Source organism: Falco peregrinus, chromosome 1, assembly GCF_023634155.1.
Source record: "Falco peregrinus isolate bFalPer1 chromosome 1, bFalPer1.pri, whole genome shotgun sequence".
Classification (NCBI taxonomy): Eukaryota; Metazoa; Chordata; class Aves; order Falconiformes; family Falconidae; genus Falco; species Falco peregrinus.
The window spans coordinates 6,840,774-6,860,472 of NC_073721.1; the positions used below are offsets into that span (position 1 = coordinate 6,840,774).

Here is a 19,699-nt window from a genome sequence, read left to right on the forward strand (position 1 = left end):
TGTTATTGATCTTTCTGTACGGCCAAGACTGCCCCTTTGTAACTGTCAAAAAATCCTTACAACCTTCTCTGTATACAAAGAAAATACTCCCACCGCTATGACCATATGTTTATGCTGTGGTTAAAAAAAATACATAGGTGTATTGTCTACTCATATTTGTTTCTTTTCTTTTTTTTTTCTTTTTTTTTTTTTGCTGGTGTTTGGAGTTTTTTATTTTCTGATAATTATATCTCAGTCTGTTCCAAATGCCATGCTTAGGAATTAATGCTGTTGGCTCAAAAAATATTGAAAGGCCAAGAGTATAGTTTAAATAAGGAAGAAGAATGACTCCTGTTACCAAAAGCTATACTGCACTAAGTTTTGGAGGTTTTTCATTTATTTTACCATGCTTATATATAATTCCACCAACAAAACTTCCAATATACAATTTAGAAAAATTAAACTTAGTGGAGATGCTTCAGGAAAAGTGAGAAACCCTGCAAGATAAAAAGCAGGTTTGGGCTTTTTAAGATACAGCCTTCATCTTATTTTAGTTCTGAAACCACTCTTCTGTGTTCAGTCGGTTTGATCGCTTAAATTTTGACTAGGTGATTCACTACACTGGTTTTCATATATATTAAAAGCTGTTCTTTGGATGCCAGTTGTACAACATACAAGCTTTGACTGGGAGACGAGGGAATTACTGTACTAAACTGAAAATAAAACCCAAGATGTGCATATGTTAATGGATGAATAAATAACACTGAAGTGCTAATAGATCGTATTAGATAGTTGCAAAATGGAGTTCAGATCAGGGGAACATCTGATTGCAGGAGTTCTGTTGGGTAAAGAACCTGGTTTACACCGGTAGCAAAAGCACTGAAGGATGGGTTCATTGAAGAGATTTCTAGGATGGCGTCACCACTTCAGATTACAGATTGCGTGTATAACTTTACTTAAGGAGACAATATGTAGAACCGTACCCATTTCTTCACACTACAACGCATTCATACCCTTTTCTTTCATTTAGCTTCTTTACTTGCAAGTTTGTAGCGGTTTACCAGAGTAACCAAAGCCATGTAGTGAACAGTTACCACTCCTGTGGTACAGGGTAGCTCTCGGAGTCATGAATTTGCGTACCTGTCTGTCTTTGCTTTAGTCTTGTTTACCTCCCCTGGCTTTGTGCTGTGCATATGCTGCTTTTCACTTGCTCACTTCCACCTATTTCTTGGGTTGCATTAGAATGTATGTTAGGGACAGATACTTATTCTGGAAATCCGTGCCTTGAGATTATCAAACAATCAATTTTCTTGGCAGAGTGAGGCAGTTGTTGCTTTAGGACAGGTCTGTGATATCCTGTGGTCATCTCTATGTGCTTCCTAGAGTAGATAATATGCTTTTCAATGCAGCATTCAGCAGAATGGCCCTCAGATGAAACTTAGCTCTGAAATCTAATCAATTCACAGAGGGAGGAGTAGGTACAAAGGAAAAGATAGCGAAGCCATGACAGAACCCTTAAAGACAACTTCTGTTACCATGAATGAACACAATACGTTTATTTTAGCCATCTGGTAATCAGATCCGGCAGACAAATTGGAGAAAGATTAGCAAAGAATAGGACCCTGTAAATCGCAAATAGAAGCAAATTACAGAGGCTGCCCCAGCTTTCTCAAAGATGGTAAACTTTAAAGGTGTATTTTAATCCTTTAAAATGACTCGACTTTGTATCATTTAAGGTAGATTACATGTACTGTCAAACTCTATGCAATTTCTTTTCCTTCTCCAGATGTAATTCATATACTTGCAGTAATTTCAACCATTGGCATCATATCTTCCAGTCTGTCATATTCATTTCGCTGTGGATCAGCTAGCTGTGCTGCTGGTGTCTGATTAGAATTCACTGTGAGGGATTTTATTTCGTTCCTACTGGGGCTAGAAAATGTCTCTTCCTCAGACATTTCCCTTACTTCAGAATAAGTTGAGAGTTATGATAACATTAAATGTTGTCTTATTGTCTCTGAAATTGTGAATGGAACACAACCTGACATGAAAATAACCTTAAGTTGTGTGTGTTGTGTGTGTATGTGGTTTTTCTTTTTTTTTTTTTTTCTTCTTTTTTTCTGTGAATCTGTGATTTGTCAGGAGTTGCATTTTAAAATTCTTAAGTGCTACAGTCACATCTTAGAAACTCAGGTGGTAAAACTCCATATTTGCGCACCTTGCTTGTATGATTTGCAGAGACATTTAGTAAAGTAATGGTAGTACTTTACTTATGTAAACATCTCTAAGAATTCCATAACATGTATTGGGCTATGAGGTCTTTGGGTTGTGTTCTGTGGTGGGATTTTTAAGATCATCGGTGTCTTCAGTGCCAGCTGAAATCTGAGAGCTGCTGCTACTCAGTTTACGTTGCACACAAACGTTTCAACATTTTTAATGCAACTTATAGTATATCGCTATTAATTATCATATCCTAATAAGGCCTGGAATTCAAATATATTTTTATTGTGAATGTTTTTGAATAACAAAAATAATCTGCTGATAACAGTTGCTTAAGAGAGCAGAAAAACTGCAGAGAATTTTAGTTGTTGTTTGAGCACCTGTGTGGTAAGGAATTTTGCACTTGTCCTTTCATAATGAGAAGAAAATGGAAAAGGAGAAGATGCTTTCCTCATTAAAAGCTGCACTTAACCTTGTGAAAACTTAACTCTGTGACAACTGATACTGCTTGCTCATAGACAGCTGAATTTTATCTTTTTGCCTGTATTGGAACATTCTTGCCACAAGTTTGGTGCTTCACAGGTGTGTATTTTCCTGTGTACCAGTTAGCCATCCTTACCTTTGCCAGTTACTTAGCTTTACTCGATTTGTCTTTTAGTCCAGCACCTGCCTTGATTTAATGTTTGCAGTTGGAGGCATTAGGCGAGTGAAACACTGTTGTTTGATGCTGGTTTTATCTTGGTGCTGAAGTAATAAATGTGTTATTGATAGTTCTTTCTGTGCTTTGGAGGTTTTTTTCTTTTTTCTTAAATACTTTCCTTTACGAAGCACATGAAGTGGCAGCACCGAGTGCTGTTAGGTTCTCTCCCAGTAAGTAACTGGAATCTTAGCTTAGAAGGGATCAGTTAAGCAGCTCCCAAAGCACGAGCAGATCTTCCTTTAATAAAAAGCTTGTCTCTTTTCTGTACAAAGGAGAGTAGTACATTGTTGTTCAGGGACGATATTTGAATTTGTGTTTTGTGGATATAGTTTGTGTACTTAAAAAGCTGGTGTTAGAAGTGATGCCTCTCAAAGTTTTTTTTCTCATGAGTATCAATGTAGACTCCTTGCCTAGCTGTTTCATACAGGTACGGCATTGCTGATGCTCCTGCTTTTCTGTGTTCATTAAAGAGATGTGGGACCATTTTTACGCTGTACTTTATGCATCGTGATCTTGTATATTTGCTTTTTGTATTTACAGTGCCTGAAAGCTTCAACTCCTGTGCTACCTGTTGTAGGTAGAAAGTAGAGGAACAATGAAGCTTTTTTGTAGCGCTCAGACCTATTTGTGTGCAGCTGAATTTTGGGTTGCTCACTTTCAGTATTGCCATACAACCTTTTATCTTCAGAGTAGGTAACACTTTCACTCAGTCAGCTTTGCATGGGCTGTTGTTGTTTCACAATCCATAAAAGTTTAAACCATTCCCTTCTCCTGCTTCCAGGTAGCAAATGATAGAAATTTCTCAGTGGCGATGCTCTTCAGTTGTACCACATTAAGTATAGAATTTTCTAATACTTTTAAAATTTGTTAGCCCGCAGTTAAATTACATCCACCACCATCAGCATCTCTTCTGTGTTTACAAAGGTAATGGCAAGTGTAATTTATTTTGGTGTTCGTGACAGCTCTCATCAAGAGCAGGTATTCTGGTCTTAGGTTGAGTTTCGAGTGGGAAATGCCATGTGTTGTGGCATGCCATGATGAACCCCATGAACACCGGTCTGCTGAAGGAGAAGCTTTTAAAAGTCCAACCACCCTGGTACATTTCAACAACTACTGTGATACTTCTATATTTATTTTCTTTTAATGCCTAAGTGCTTGTCGAAGCAGAGAGATACTGTGGTGGTGTAGTGGGCTTGATGGCGGAATTATCTGGTTTCAACATGAATCTGTCAAAACATAAGCTTGATGTCAGCAATGTGTAGCAAAGCTTAAATAACATTCTACAGTATTTTACATGGGGTTTGGCCATTCTGCTTGAGAAAAAACGCTGATTATTATAACAATGTAAGTATAAATGAAATTTCTTTTGTGCTGTCTCCTCCTTTCAGAGGCATATTCAATGAAGGCATTTTTATTGTAATTTACTGCTATGATGACTATGATAATTTACAATGTATTGTGATAGCTTTTTTTGCTTTGAGATGTGCTAGGTCTGTGTGTGCACCATGCAAAACGAGAGACATAGACACTGGTAGGAATCAAAATACCCCCTAAAAAAGGCATTTGTTTGAATAACTCTGAAAGAGCTTTTTTTGGCATTGATAACTCTTGCCATAGCGCTCTGGTGTCAGCATGTATGCCACTGGACATGCAGAACTCTTTCTCGCAGTAACGAATAGATTTTATGGCCAGGAAAAGACCATTCTGAATGTCTTAACCATCCAGAAGAAGCTGCAGTTAGCAACAGTTAGTTGTGGTCTTTTTTGCTGGCCTGGGACAAGGTCATCGTCCTGGAAGCCACCATCCTGAGGCACTGGGTGTTCTGGGGGTTGGGCTGAAGCGTGACCCATTTGTTGTGGGGAGATGATAGACTCGCTATCTAACCAGTTAGCAAATCTGCCGTTGACTCGCTTCCAAAATGAATATGGCAAAAGTACTTTCTCTCTCGTAAATACAGGAATTTACAGCTTTATTTCTTTTATCAACGTGCAAAAAAGAGCTTTGTCTAGTAAGTACCAGCGTGCGTTACATCATGCTGTGATGTATTTATGATGTGGCATGTATTATGCTGCTATTTCAGGTATAACTTATCAGGCATAGACAATTTTGCCAGTGTTTTCTCAAGTAACTCATGTAGAAAAGTGAATTCGAAACTTTTTTGTCTTATTTTTTGCAAAGTTTGATCGTCAAGATATCGTTCTTTGAAAGTGAACGCTTTGTACTTTATGCAGAAAAACACATCATCAACTTTCCAGAAAGATTCTAATCTCCTTTTTCCGTAATTTAAAATTAATGAAAATGTAACATCGTAAAAATATCTGTTTCTAAACGTTCACCTCTATGTTATAAATTACATTTATTTATGTGAAGAATATACACGTTTCCTTTCCTGTCATTCTCCTCCTACCCTAGTAGCCTTTAAATTGCAGATAGGCTTCTTCAGCGCAGTAATTAGCAAAGCTCAGTCATCGCTCCTTTTATCATGTGATTTTTATTTTTTTTTTTTGGTGTGTGGGGGGTGTTTTTTAGAAGAATGCATTATTAGAGCACTTACACAGCCAGTCTAGCTGCAACAGCCAGGCGGCAATAGCAGTGCCATTTTTCACAAAGAAAATGTTGAACGGGAGCCAAATGTTTGGTGGCAGAGTCTGTTGCTAGGAAATCAAGTTCCTGAGGCGATTAATGACAAAGCAAGCAATAACAAGAAGGCAGAATTACAGATTTAAAAGAGAGGGAGAAAAAAAGTGGTTGGTGTTATAATTACCCAAAGAAATCCGTCCTCATTAAATTGGCTGTTTTTATGATTGACTTTAATTGGAGGTTAGCTCAGATATTTAGCTCCTTTCCCACCCCTTTAAACACACACATGCACATAATCTGTAGAACTGCAGACTTGTTTTTCTAAGCATTGAGAGGAGCTTGCCCTGTAATTTGATCCCCACTGACAGATGCATTTTCTATGCTGCCATTTTGAATTAACCTATTGTGCAACAATTTTCCTCAGCTCTGTTGAATAAAACATCAAGTCTTATTACCTCAGATGGATTTGATAGAGTAAAAGAATGTACTTCTAGCTGAAGTAGACTATTTGCAATGAGTTCAGTGATTTGAACTCTGCCAACAAGCACCAATAATTTGTGATGTATACTTAAAGAATGAAAGAGAGAAGAGCCACGTGGGGGGTCTTTTTGGCTGTATGAAGTTCAAACGCAAACCTCAGAGTAATATTGTTGTTTGTGCTAAGGTTATTCCCCAAGATCAAGCCTTTTTAGATAAAGCATGTTAACTAAGATTTTTACCATTGAGCAGATCGGGTTTGAACCGAAGATTCTCTTACCCCCAGTGGTTACCCAAATTGTCAGGTTTACTGTGGGATTAGAAAAATAAAAATCGATCCCCCTCTTCCAGAAACCCCAACAGCTGTATTTTCTCTGAGACTTCTTTTGTGAAGAGAAATTTCCCCGTGTAAAGTTAAACTGGAATAAACGACATTTTAAAATGATTTTAAATTCTGAGTAATTTGTATCGTGTGTTAAGGGAGGAACAGGGTTTCACCTTATTCACTTTTCTCCCCAATTAGAAAAACTTGTGCAGTTGGTTCAACAAAATTTTGGCACAGAAGCGGGGAGGCAACTGACCCTGACATTTAAATCCTGTCATGTTTCATTGATCGTGCTCAAGACGATATTCCCTACTTGCAGCAAGTGATAAATGAGAAAATATCTTCTCATAGTACCTGTAAGTGAACATGCAGAAGCTAGCTATAAAAGCTAAATGATGCCATAGCTCTCCAAATTCCTAATCAAACAGTGAAACAATAGAACTGCGCGTATTCTGTCCAACAATACCCACACTACTAATCAGATGCCAATGCCAAGCTGTCTGCTTTGTTAAATACCCAGGTTCCCTGAGGCAAGAAGACAGCTGCTATAACTACTATGAAATTTGGTAGCTCAATCTATTTTTGCTACCCTTGGGCTATCAAGCTACTGTTAATTCAGACCACCCCAACTGGTACACTTTAGGGATTTTTTTCAAAGTGTTTGTTATTAAAATGATAAAACATCATTATTACTCCAAAGATGTTGTGTGCGCTTTGCGTTTGACAGATACCTACAGAGATAAACTCAGCATTTAAATTTTAATTGACATAATGGTTGTGATTGCGTTACCCTTTTTAAAATATATATCTTTTTAGGGAGGGAGAAGAAGAGGGGTAAGGGCATGCTTTAATTTCATTAGTAGAATTGGTAAATCTGCTGAAATGCTCTTGGTTGCAAGCTACTTGTCCGTGGAGGCTGAGTGGGGTTTTGTAGCAGAGCGGGGAGCGGGGAGACGAGGCGCTCGCCGGCCAGCTCTGCCACTGGGGCCGGGGACCCGCCGTGCCGCCCACAGACCGCTGCCGAGACCTCTGCTCCCAGATGCCTCTGCCTTTGGGGACCCTGAGTCTCAAATCATATGTAAAGTCTGGGCAGCCTTAAGACACTATTTAAATGTAAATTAAAAAGGGAAGCCTTCATACTCTGCGGGGTGAGATGAGTCAATTTGAAGGGAAATTTTTTCTGCAGGTCCTCTTGCATGTCAGTCTTTATTAGATGCTCTCTTTGAGAGCACAGAATTTTGTCTGTTACCATGTCAACTTTGTTAGAGCAAAATCTCAAAACTAAAGCACCAGCAAATCGAGGAGTTAGGGGCTCTGACTGAAACAGTATTGGTTCTGTCTTGACTCTTTTTTCATTTCAGTGCTTCTCTGATTAGGTTTAAAGAGAATCATTAATTTAAGACTGTTCTGAAGACTAAAACTTGACATTTGTGAATATTTCTCATTTGAGGTAACTTACCTGTTTGGATGCTGACTACCCAAATTTGTAATAAATTGGTGGTCATCACTCTGTGTACAGCTGACGGAAACTTGGGGTTCCACCTTCCTTCTGAAGGGGCTTGGTTCATTAACACGTGGAGATGCTGTAGTCTGCATAACCCTGGAATGTGTATTCGCTGTGTCTATCTCATCAACTGCTACATTGAGAACCGCATATAAATATCACAGCAATTGTGCTCTGTTTTACGTGAAGGTTAATTTTTTTAACAGCAAAAACTCTGTGCATGTGTGTAACTTGAAAGCCAAGTTAAGCTATTTATAGTAGGCCGCTACTTGGTCTGAAGTTTCGTTTACAGTTTACGTATGTAATAGGGATGGTGCGGTTGCTTAAATACAAAATTATTTTTCTTTCAAGAAGTTACGGTTAATGATTTGCTTTAAAAGGAGCACTCTGAAATGATCACGTTTGTGCTTGTTCCTTCAAAGCCAGTAACGTTTGCACTGAAATCGTAGAATGGTAAAATATATATGTGTAGCGCAAGGGGATTCCTATATGCTTCCTCCTGGCTCAGAAACTGAAGTGTGCTGAATGGCGCTCATCTGCACTGTTGACTACAGATGTTTTGAAACAGCGGGGGTTGCAAGCCGGGCACGAACCTGAAGGCTACTTTTTGAGTCTACAAGTAACAGTTACCATTTTAAAAAGTAAAAATATTTTTACGGCATAACCGATCGGTATCCTAAAAAATATGTGTCAAGTGAATTTGCATCCTGCGTTGCGCTTAGCAGTTGTGTACTTTGAGTGAAAAAAGTATTTTGCAGAAGTGCTTCTGCACAGGTTTTCAGTGGTAACGCACGTGTTAATAGTATGCCTCGCAGATTGGGCTTTTTACAACTTTGGGCTAGATTCTCTAGCCCTTAAGGAGGCAGAAGGGCTGTGTCCCACCAGCCTGGTTTGTAATTGGGTCTATCTGAAACAGGAATTGACTGATTTGAAAAACAGGCTCTGGAAGTTCATTCGAAAGAGGCTATGGGAGATAAGACAGATCCTGGATTGTAACATGGGAAAAGACCTTTCCCCTTAATCGGGGCACATCTGCGTTAGTTGAGACCTTTGTGGTGTTTTCCAAGTCTCTTTTTAGAGAACAGAGCTGTGCCTTAAAGACAGGGGTGCGCAGGTTTGTGGTATGGCTTTAATCCTTCTAGTCTCAGGGCTAACGCTCAGTCAGCAGTGCGCTGGGTCACCTGCTTGGTGGATGCGCTTTGGATGGTCCGGGTTGGTCAAAAGAAAGATGATCCTCCTTTTTTTGTTTCTTCTTCCTTTAATTAAAGATAGAATACTTGAGGAAATTCTAAGTTCTCTGAATTAGTAATGAGTGCTGTTTTAGAAAAAAATTCTAAGTTGGAGATACAGAGGTAGATGCTATTTCTAAGGCATGTCCAGACCCTCATGGTAGCAAGTAGGGTTTGACTAATGAATCATCGTTTCAGCAATATGAACAAGATAAAACCACCGGTACTAATCCTTGCAAAGGTTTGACTTAAAAGCTAAGGGCACTTAGATTTTTGTCCACAATAGAAGGATTTTGCTGATGCAGCTGCTGTGGCAAACCCTCCTGGGGATTTACACTTCTCTCTGGCATAAGCAGCCTAATGTGCAGACAGTTTACAACAGCTGCTATACCAGCAGCAATGCTCTTATGCTTCCCAGACGAATTGTACTCGCACCAAAGTTTTTTATTGGCAGGACTATGTTGGTTAAGGACCATGTGGGTTTTTTCATGTTTCTAAAGAATGTAGCTGCTCAGGCAAAGTAATTTAATAAATACCTGGCCATAATATTCACCATAAATATCAGCATAGTCAGCCCTTATAATTCATAGATAACTGCAAAGCCCTTCCTCAGTCACAAGGTTTCCCACACATAGTACGTGGATAATGGTGTCTAGCCCTTGGAAGAGCTGTAGATGAGATGTGTCTTGTTACCACTTTTTATGCTGAAGTTACTGAAGTTGTTCTGCGGAATGCCACTGCTGCTAATATTTTTTTGCCAGCAATGCTATTGCCAGATGCAATATAACAATACTTTCCTGCAAATTTGAAAATGGTGGGGAACAGCAGTTAACAGTATTTAGCATGAAATATGCCTCAGCATATGCCTCTGAACATGTCTTTTTAAGACCATATGGAGTATAATTGGTGCTGAACAACATTGAGGTGTTTTGTGAAAAAGTAAAGGCGAAGCATTATAAAGAGTCATAAAATCTTGAAGAACAAGACAAATTGAAGAAATGGGAGAAAGAAGGGAGGTACTGAATATTCTGTCTCGCTTGCTCTGCATAGCCTGAAGTGAGAGACCACAGTATTTTTAATAATTTCTCTTAGCAGTGGGGTTGAAATTACGAAATTCAGCAAAACAATGGCAGGTAGTGGACACGGAGGATGGTGTGAGTAACTGGAGTGAAGCAGAAACAAACTTTTCATCCACTGAGCGCACCCAGGAGAATATTGGTATTTATAGCTGGACTTGCTATCATTAGCACTCTTTGTGTATGGAGTTCTTAAGACACTTGATCACGGCAAAGTAAGGTAAGAATGAATTTCATCCTTACGTATGAATTTCCCTCTCTTTTGAGGACTGGAGTCAAAACTTGAGAGTTCTTATTCATTTATGTGTTGACACCTTATTACCAAGAGGTGATTTAGAATTACTAGAGCAGTGTGCTAAAATTAAAATTCCTCACCATTTTACTGATTTCAATCATGAGCTGTAGCTGAATCCAGAAAAAAATTTAGGAAGTATAAGTGATTGGAAATTTTCAACAACATGAAAGATGCAATTTTCTTTGAAGAAAAAGAGAAATTTTCAATAAGCATCTGTGTATAAAGGGTAGCAAGTATTCATTCCCCAGAAGTAGTGCTGTCCCTAAGTGCTTCTTCATACTGCTGAGAATGGGCTGAAGAGAGTTTCTGCTGAGGGCTGTAGATTCTTATCTGCCTAATTGAGCCATCATTTGTTGACATGAGGGAAATCATGTGACTTGCCTTTAATGCATTTCTCAGTAACAGCAGAAGTGTAAAGTGTGGTTCATGGAAGGGAAACAGAAAATGTGAAATTTTTTTAGAATGGCCTCCTATATGGAATCTTGTATTGCAGCAGAATCAAATGTTTGAACGCTCATACAGTAAATACGTTAAATAAAATCATCAGATTCTAATTATTTCAAAAGCATTGAACTTCTTTCTGTTACAAAGCCCCCGACCCTCAGAATATGAATTTAATAAGTTCTTAGTTTTATCACTACAATGATAAAATTATGTCAGCAGAATTGAAAGCAGGTGTCATCTTTTTCTTTTGAGCAAATATGTCCACATAGTAATCTGCCCAGTTGCAGAGTTGGTACAAGTGTCATACAATGGTAAAAGGAACAACAGAAAACATTCAATATTATCATTTAGTAGATAAGTATCAGAAAAGGGTATTAAAAAACCCCTGTAATTGGAGGCACACTGGCTGCTTTATTCAGTCCGTCTAGCACATCAATTTTATATTAAACTTCAGTCATGCTCCCTAACCCAAGATCCTGTTTTATAGAATGTAGAATTACAGGCATGCTGCTGTCTTTTGGAGATACCTGTTTGCTAAAATAGTTTTTTGTTGGGTTTTTTTTTCTTACTTCCCCCTCTCCAGCACTAGGTTGAAGTGATCTCATCTGTAAGAATAGTTGATCTCCATTTTGTTTTTAAAATAAATGAGTACTGGCTGCTCTGTTGATGAAGTGATATCATAGGGTAGAGGATAGGGGTACAGCAGCAAAATCACTTTAGAAGGGTATGCAGGAATCCTGTGACCAAAGAACTTGAGACTGCTGTAACTCTGGAGGTCAGCTTACCAATGACTAGATAATCTGACCGCATCTGCTGATTTTCATATCTCTAGCAGTCGTGTCACCACTGACCTGACAGCGAAGAGTATCAGCAGAGTACTTGGGTATTTCTGCAACTGCAGCTCTGTAGGAAATTCTTGAAGCTGAAAACGGTTGGCAGCTGGAAGAGTATTGTATGTGCTCCTCTTGTTTTCCTCTTGTCTAGACATCCACTTGTGGCTGCTGTTGGGATGTGATACTGGACTAGGAGGAACTTTGAGCTGATGATTTACTGTTGCAGCTTTTAAGTTCAAACGATTCGTGGCTTGCACCTCTCGTTCTTGATTTTTGACCTAGTGGAGGGAAGAAAAATGAGAACAATAATGAAAAGTCAGACAAAAGTGTGAGAGGTGAAAAAGAAAAGTAGAAATCTTTAGGCATTTAGAAAAAAATGCTCCTGGGCATGTTATAGCATTGCATCTGTTACTCTTTTGCATAAAAAGAAATCACATGGTTTGATGGTTTATTTTCAGAAAAAAATGCGATAATATTAATTATAGCTCACACATTTGTGAACCATGGCAGAGCATTTATGGGGTTTTCCACAGTGTTGAGCTATTGGGTTTAGATTTGAAAATGAATTTCGTTAAGCTGTAATTATCTACGCCTGCATTACTAACTAGAAAAAGTTGGTTAGTACAGTTAATATCTGCCCTGAAGGCAAAATTTTTAGGTCTGACTGTACAATGTAATAATACGTAAGTAAGTAGAAAATTCAAGGGTGGGTTTAGACTTTCACACATAGAAGGCAACACCTAGCATGCTACCCAGGACATGAATTCTGTTTTCTAATCTGAAAGCTATAAACAGCTATAGTAGCTAAAAAGCTGTAATTGAATTACAGTCAACATGTATTTAATCTGGAGTCAGAGATATCCTTGGCTCCTTTTGTTTCCCCATTTGGGAGAATAATTCATACCATTTGACGGAGTGTGGGATGTTTTGGTGCTGAGTGGCATACAGGCGGGAAGGAAGAGCACTGCCACATTTCCCCCCATTCTCCTCATTTCAGCCCAGTTAGAGTAGCAAACCTTAGGCTTTGCTCTTGCTTCCTCCTTTCTACTCATAACATAAATGTATTTGTGCATATCCAACTGCTGCATCAGCTGGGATTTTGAAAGTAATTTTCTCCTTCTCCTAACAATAACAGAACAGTACTGTTACAGCCAGTAAGAGGGTTTTTTCCAAAAATCTAAGTTCAGTCGTCTTGTCTTCCCATTCGTGTTAGTACCACGTGTGTTGTAATGTTAAAAGTAGTCACCTACATTTTATTGTAAATAGACACTACTTAATGTTGCACGAGTTCGACAACTCTACATTGTCCTATAGTTACAATTCAGGTAAGTTTTCGATTTTTATAATTTTACCAGTAGGTAAATTTTAGTTTTAAATTAATAGAAAGTACGTAGCTTTATTTGGAACTGATGGAAGCTGCTTCCACTGGTACCTGGAAGACTCTTCAGACTACTTTGCTTTCGTTTTTCTTGTTTTAATATTACGGAGTGTACATGCCCCTGCGGTAGCATATGCGTGCTCTTGGTTTTGCCAATTCAAAATGTCCAACGCAAATTAATTTCTGGTTTTAGTACAACAAGAGAAGGGGTATTGAGATAGTATGAACCTTTTTTTGTTGATAGGGCCACTGGCAAAAAATCAGTGTTGCGGAGTGACTCCTCTGTACCAGAAGGGCAACAGTAGCCCACAGCTAAATAAAAAGAAAAACCAGTGACATTGTGCATACCCTTATGTTTTGCATATGTGCCTTTATTGTTTTAATTGAAGTAAGATTAAATACTTACTATGACATCAATAAACTAAAAATTTGCGTTATGAATTAGGCAAAATCTTAGAGACAATACTGTACAGATTTGGGGGCTAAATCTAGAATGTGTTTATATCCTCTTCAAGTTGAAGAGCTCTGGCTAAATGTGGAAGTTTTGATGAAATGCATAAAGCTTGTTAGCTGTAAATTCTACATGAGTAATATTTGCTTGGAGTTCTGTTTGCCTTCACTGATAAGTTTGCCTAGCAATGCTCAGAAACGATGATTGCCCTGAAATGGGTGATGGTTCAAAAATAAGCCCTGTGCAAATCAGGAGGAGTTAATATTTGCCCAATATGACAAAGGAGTAAGAAGTTTTAGGGCAGGCGTAAAAGCAATTCCTAAATTAAACTCTCTTGTTTAAAAAGAATGAAGAGCTATTAGAATTCCTGTGAAACATCGTGGGTTCATCTTCCATGTCAGTGGTGTTTATTGTCACAAGAGCCACGAAAGGTTGAGAATTGATTCTAATAAACTACCCAGTTCTACCCAGATGTGAAGAATTATTATTGACTCATTTTGCTTTGTAATTGCCATAAAGGTTTTTTTATTACCAAAATGTCTGATGAGAAGACAGATTTCCCAGAATTTCTCAGTATAATTTTTTATATTGAACCTTATAGTTTGTTTCTTTTCTAAAAGCTATTAGCTTCTAATGTCTGATACCAAGTACTTTTTGTCTAAAATGCAGTATAAAAGGACACACATATGGTTGATCTGTCTTTGTTTTATTCTGTGTAGCCTCGTTTGGCGTAATGTTTCAAATAATGGAACACCACAGATCCCTCGGCCCCAAAATACTCTCTGCTGCTTTGGTAATAATGGGCCAGAAAAATTGGATTTCATTCTTCTGTCATCTTTGTTCCCTCTTGCTTGCCACATTAAAAAGATTTCTGCCATGTTGGCAAGAAAATCCTGAATTTCAAGTGTGTGGAAGCAGAGGATTTATGCTGCAAAGGTGGTTGGTTTGGTCTCCAGGGAGAAATGCTTTTTTTTAAAATCTCCTTAGACCTCAACCTTCTTCATGATAATGTTCTCTATACTTTGTCTCTTATTTTATAGCTTAATTTGTTTGTGCCACATGGAAGATTTCTGTTGCTTACTGTAATTTGGTGTAAAATATAAAAATTTGTGGGTTTGTTCTCAGAATCTCTCCTGCTGAGGAGCTGCAGGATTTGGTAGCCCACAGTCATGTGGGCCTTTAAAACTGAGTCATGGACCTCCTCAATCGTCTGAAGAGCAGTAACTGTACAGTCTGCAGTTGTTGTCATACATAGGAGGTGCGACTTCTTCCTCACAATATAGAAGGAAATTAAATGATGAGGGACAAAGAGCGTGTTGTGAAGGACTTTGGTGCACTGTAGGTAACGCTGCTTGTATTTTTATTTAACATATTTAAGATGCTTTGTTAGGATGTGGGATACCCCATTTGGTTTACAGTGTGGTTTTCCTGAAAGGATAGCATTCGTTAGGCACAATAAAGCAAATAAATCATTTTCTCCAGACATATGTGGTTGCAGTTCAGTGACTGCTGGCTGTTAAGAGTCCCAGACTGGTGGTGGTTGATTTCCCTTGCACTGATGTGAGTGCGTATGGTTGGTGGTTCAAATGTAGCAGTAAATCTAAGTGTAATTTTTCTCCAGTTTTACTCATGTTTTTGTAATACACCTCACAGATTTTTATAAGAGATTGTTATATGCTAGTAAGACCACCCAAATATTTGATGCGTTATGTTAACTATACTGTATACCTACAAATTGAAATTTTAACAAGATTATATTGAACATATGTTCATAACACGCATTTGAATTTTTAATGTCAGTGTTACAGTGGGTTCCTTTTTTAATAAAAAGGTAGCTTGTCATCTGACTTAAGCAAGATAATGCTAAAAAAAAGAAGGCAGAAAAGGTAATTTCATTTCAGAAAATAAATTTTCAGATACTATCAAGCCAAATGCAAAATTGAGCATACTTTCAAGTTGCTTCTTTGTCAAAATGGATTTAGATTTAGTGAAATTCCTGTGGATTTAAGTGAATTCTCCCAAGAAGTGGTGTACATGAGAGAAATGAAGAAAACTGCTTAACTTGCTATGAAATGCACAACGTTGACAATTACTTTCAAAGCTGGTTTTGCCTGTGTTGGTAACTGTATGACTGGCTTTGAAAGCAGCTGGGTAAGTCTGCGTTCAGAGATGGCCGTGCTGCTCCGGCGGCGTGGCAGGACTGTCGACAGTTGGTTTTAACTGAATGGGAGTTGAGCTACTTTGAGCAATGCTTTGTTTAGCAGTACTTTGCCCTCTGGTTGCTCTTGGTAGTTTAAGGTGCTTTCCAAAGTTATAGGGAGGTTGTTTAATACAATTGTTCAAGCATGGATTGGTCAAAGTTATTGTCATTGATTTTTCCTCTTAAGTTCAAAACAAAGAATTAACCTCATCCCCTCCATTTGCTTTAAATCAATGACGTCGATTTAAAGAAACTCCTCTTGTGTCACTCTAGATATTTTAACATGTATGAAACTAGAATTTGGATACTGTTTGTTTTCTTTAAAGTATTTCCTTCAGCAGAATAAAAAAAGAGAAATGTAAATGAGAAATAAAACTGTTGGACAAAATAAGAACAACTCTTGGGAGAGCAAGCTGATAGTCCAATGAGTGCGAAGGGAAGAGTAGGAGATCATGGCCATGGTATAGGGAAATGTGCACAAAATACTCTCGCAACTCGCAGTAACCTGCAGCTCAAGGTCTTCCTCAGGCAAAGGTGGTAGCATGTTGCTCAGGTTCTTGAGGTTCATGAAATTTTGCCAAGTAAATGTAAATAATACACCACAAACGCAGAAGTTCAGCAAGTCCTGCAACAATACCCTTCACCAGTTTACCTATGAAATTTTTTGTTTGGTTTTATGTGAAGTTGGGTTTTTTAACTTGCCACCTGGTAGTTTAACGTGACGTCCTTTAGTCCCGATAGCATGAGAGATACCGAGCCGTTGTTCTCTGTGCCCTTGCTGACAGCAGAAGCTAGCTGTTGGTTCTAGAAAGGCTACGTTCACGTGAGATGGCCGACGTGGAGTGGGCAGCGATGTGGATGTAGAATGCCAGGCTGACCCCATACGGATCTCATTAGTGCGGGATCGTTGTGAGGAAACACATCCGACTTCTGACGTGGAATATCTAATGCGTGCAAAGGTTTGAGTCCTAAGGCTTGACTGCAGAAACTGGGAAACGGTGAGTACGGCATGGTTGTTGCTCTGCTATTACACTGTGTGTGTTGAAGGTGCTGCAAGATGGACTTTCAAACTAAAAACACAGATAAGCTCCAAGTACAGCTTTTCCAAAAGTTACTGCGGAGTACACACTGTATTACAAGCTGTCTTACTTAAATTCATTTTCCACTGTGGAGAAACCCAAATAGAGCACGTGTGTATAGATTTTGATTTTCTCTTAGTAACTTTATCCTTCCTTTTTTTCAATCTTACATTAAACATAGTATCTCTTAATTTTGTGAGTAATACTTGGGTTTCACATGTTTGTGGCATCCTGGTTCTAAATTTCATAGCCCTGGTTGTCTTACTCTCTTCCCATACACTGGGTGTGCCTGAGGTCATGGAGACCTCCTTCTGGCTGCCAAGAGCTGAACACTGCATTTCAGTTAAGGATGTATGATTGTAATTTATTCAGAATTATTTCCTAAACTTAATATGGACTTTGTCGTTGCTTTTTTTGTAGTTGCTGAGCAGTGAGTTTTTCTCAAAGGTAAACCTTGAGGGAATGTAATTTTTTTTTTGCCTAGTTCCAGCCCCTGATATTAAAACAGAAAGCCTTTCTTTACTCAATTGAATGGTTTTGGAAGACCTGGGATGGAATTGTATTAATAGTCTAGTGATGGAGAATTAGAGATTAAAAGATACAAGAAAAAAATATCGGGCACCTAGATTCTGGGAGAGTAAAGACAAAATGAAACAGTTGACAGAGTACTTGAGTCTGTACGGCTGGTTTGGTGCAGACGGTGAAGAAGAGGGCAGGTTGATGGAAGGCTGAAGAAAGATGGAATGCTTCCCAGGGATCAGTTTGCTCTTTTGTAAGTGGTATCTAGATCGATTAGGTTTTGTGAAGTTGAAAATTGCACGCGAAGAAAAGGAGAATACATGTTGCTTATGTGATTTCACTGCATATTTTAACTGGCATGCAATACTTTTTTTAAAAAAAATGTTTTGTTGTTTTGTTTTACGTTGTTTAGGCAACTCACAGAGTTGCATACATGGGTATGTATACTTTCTCCCTAGAGTGTAAACTTGTGCTGCTTAAAAAACCCGAAGATAATTGAATATCGAGTACCTGTAAGTTCTATTTAAGAAAATAAGAAGCAAACAAAAAAAAAAAAAAACCCTCCAAACCAAACAAAACATCAAATCTCTCCCCCTCACCAAAACAAAACTTGGTAGTAATAAAATGCAGGTTGCTACACATGGCCAGAACAGTCAGTTGATTTGCAAAGAATCAGTAATGTCCCGGAAAGAATTTTATCACAGTGATGCGCTCCTGCACCTAACCCTGGCAAGAGCCAGTAGCTCAGCTCAAAATGAGGGTGTAAAATCGGCCTTACACATCACTGCATGTTCTCATAGCAGCATTCATGTTCCTACAGGCTGTTGTGCGGACCACTAACGCTGTGTAAGGTCAGTTTTATAGGTAAGCCTAACAAAGTTATCCACAAATACTTTAAAAAGAAAGTAGTGGGAAGTGGGGGAGGACCGCGTGGGTGTGCGGTGGTGCCTGTGGCAGGCTTTTTTTGCAGTATTGATAGTTTCTTAAATAGTTTGAATATGGGTTTTGTGAAGTATGAATGGGCTATATTTCTGCCCAGGCTTTGAAAGGGCTTGTTTGCTTTCAGATATCATTTAATTTCGTTTATTTTTCTTTGGATAAGGTCTTAGTGGCACCACAGTATAAATGGTCCAGGTGTTTTACCCTGACTTTCTGAGATCCTTTTCTAGATTTTTTTTCTTTTTTTTTCTTTCTGTAGGGAGCTGATAATCTGGTTTGCCCCAAAAAAACATTCCCACCTTCTTTATGTCTGTTCTTGAATTTCAGGAATACATTTGTCAGTATAACCTGGTAGTAATTTTACACACAGAGCCTGGCAGTAATAAATTTTAACGTAGAATATTTGCACTCAGATTGGGAATGCTCCATGAAAGGGCCCTGTGTTACGATGCGGGGACATCACGTACGTTTACGCTACAGAGCTAGTTGGGTTTACTCAGCTCAAGTTGATGCACAGAAATTCGCTTACCTCAAGTGAGGATGGACACACAGTGTGCAAAATAGCACTTTGTTTATTACGTGTGCCTTGGCATAGCTGTATCTCGTGTGCGACATGGAGGTTCCTGGGGCTTGTCCCAGGCTTAGCCTAAATCAGTACGCTAAATCGCTATCCCGTGTTTCCTAAGCAGTTACGTTAAAGCTAATCTGTTCTTTTGGGGTACATAATTGTCTGTGGCAAAGAATTGGAGGTCTTGCCATGGACCTTGTCAGCATCCATGTTTGGAGTATTTACATTAGCAGGAACTGAGTTGTTCTAGCTTGGATTTCATTGTGTATTGGGTCATAACAGGGTTTGCTGTGGCAAAATACATCCAGCTGACTGTCTTCTCCTTCCCCAGTAGGTTACCACCCCCAGGACAACACCCCAAAAGATAATGTCCATACTTCAAATTGAACTCTGAAATGTAAAAAAAAAAATCAAATCTGTCCACAAAAAGGGCTAATGGTTAGCACTAACGCTGTTGCCACCTCAAGAATATGTATTTTTTCCTCTGAGTCACTGTTTGTAAGGCAACAAGCCTGCTCATCAATACCGAGTACGTGTTCTCAGGGGAAAAATCTGAGGAATATTTCTTAAATTTACCAAACAAATTGAGTATTCCAGTTCTCTTCTTTTAAAACAAATATTTTCTGGAAGACTAGTCTCTCACAAAAGTGGATATTGATGTGGTATCCGGGTGGGACAGAAAAGGATTGTTTGAGCTCACTCAAGTGAAGTCTTCCACCCCTTTTGTAACAAATACAGACACCAGTAGATGAATGAGCGTTACAGCTGGTGCCTGTCGCGATCACATGTTCTGCTTATGGATCTTGTCTTACTCTAGACTTGATGTATTACGATAATTGAAGTAATAAACTTCACAGTGAAAGATTTAAGAAGGAAAAGATACAGCTTTTACTCAGACTTGAA

General features: G+C 38.6%; 1 protein-coding gene across 4 annotated transcripts in view; it reads left to right on the forward strand.

The window, feature by feature from the left end:
* ADK (adenosine kinase) overlaps positions 1 to 19,699 on the forward strand; it is a 291,396-nt gene that overhangs the window by 141,226 nt on the left and 130,471 nt on the right. The window lies entirely within an intron of this gene.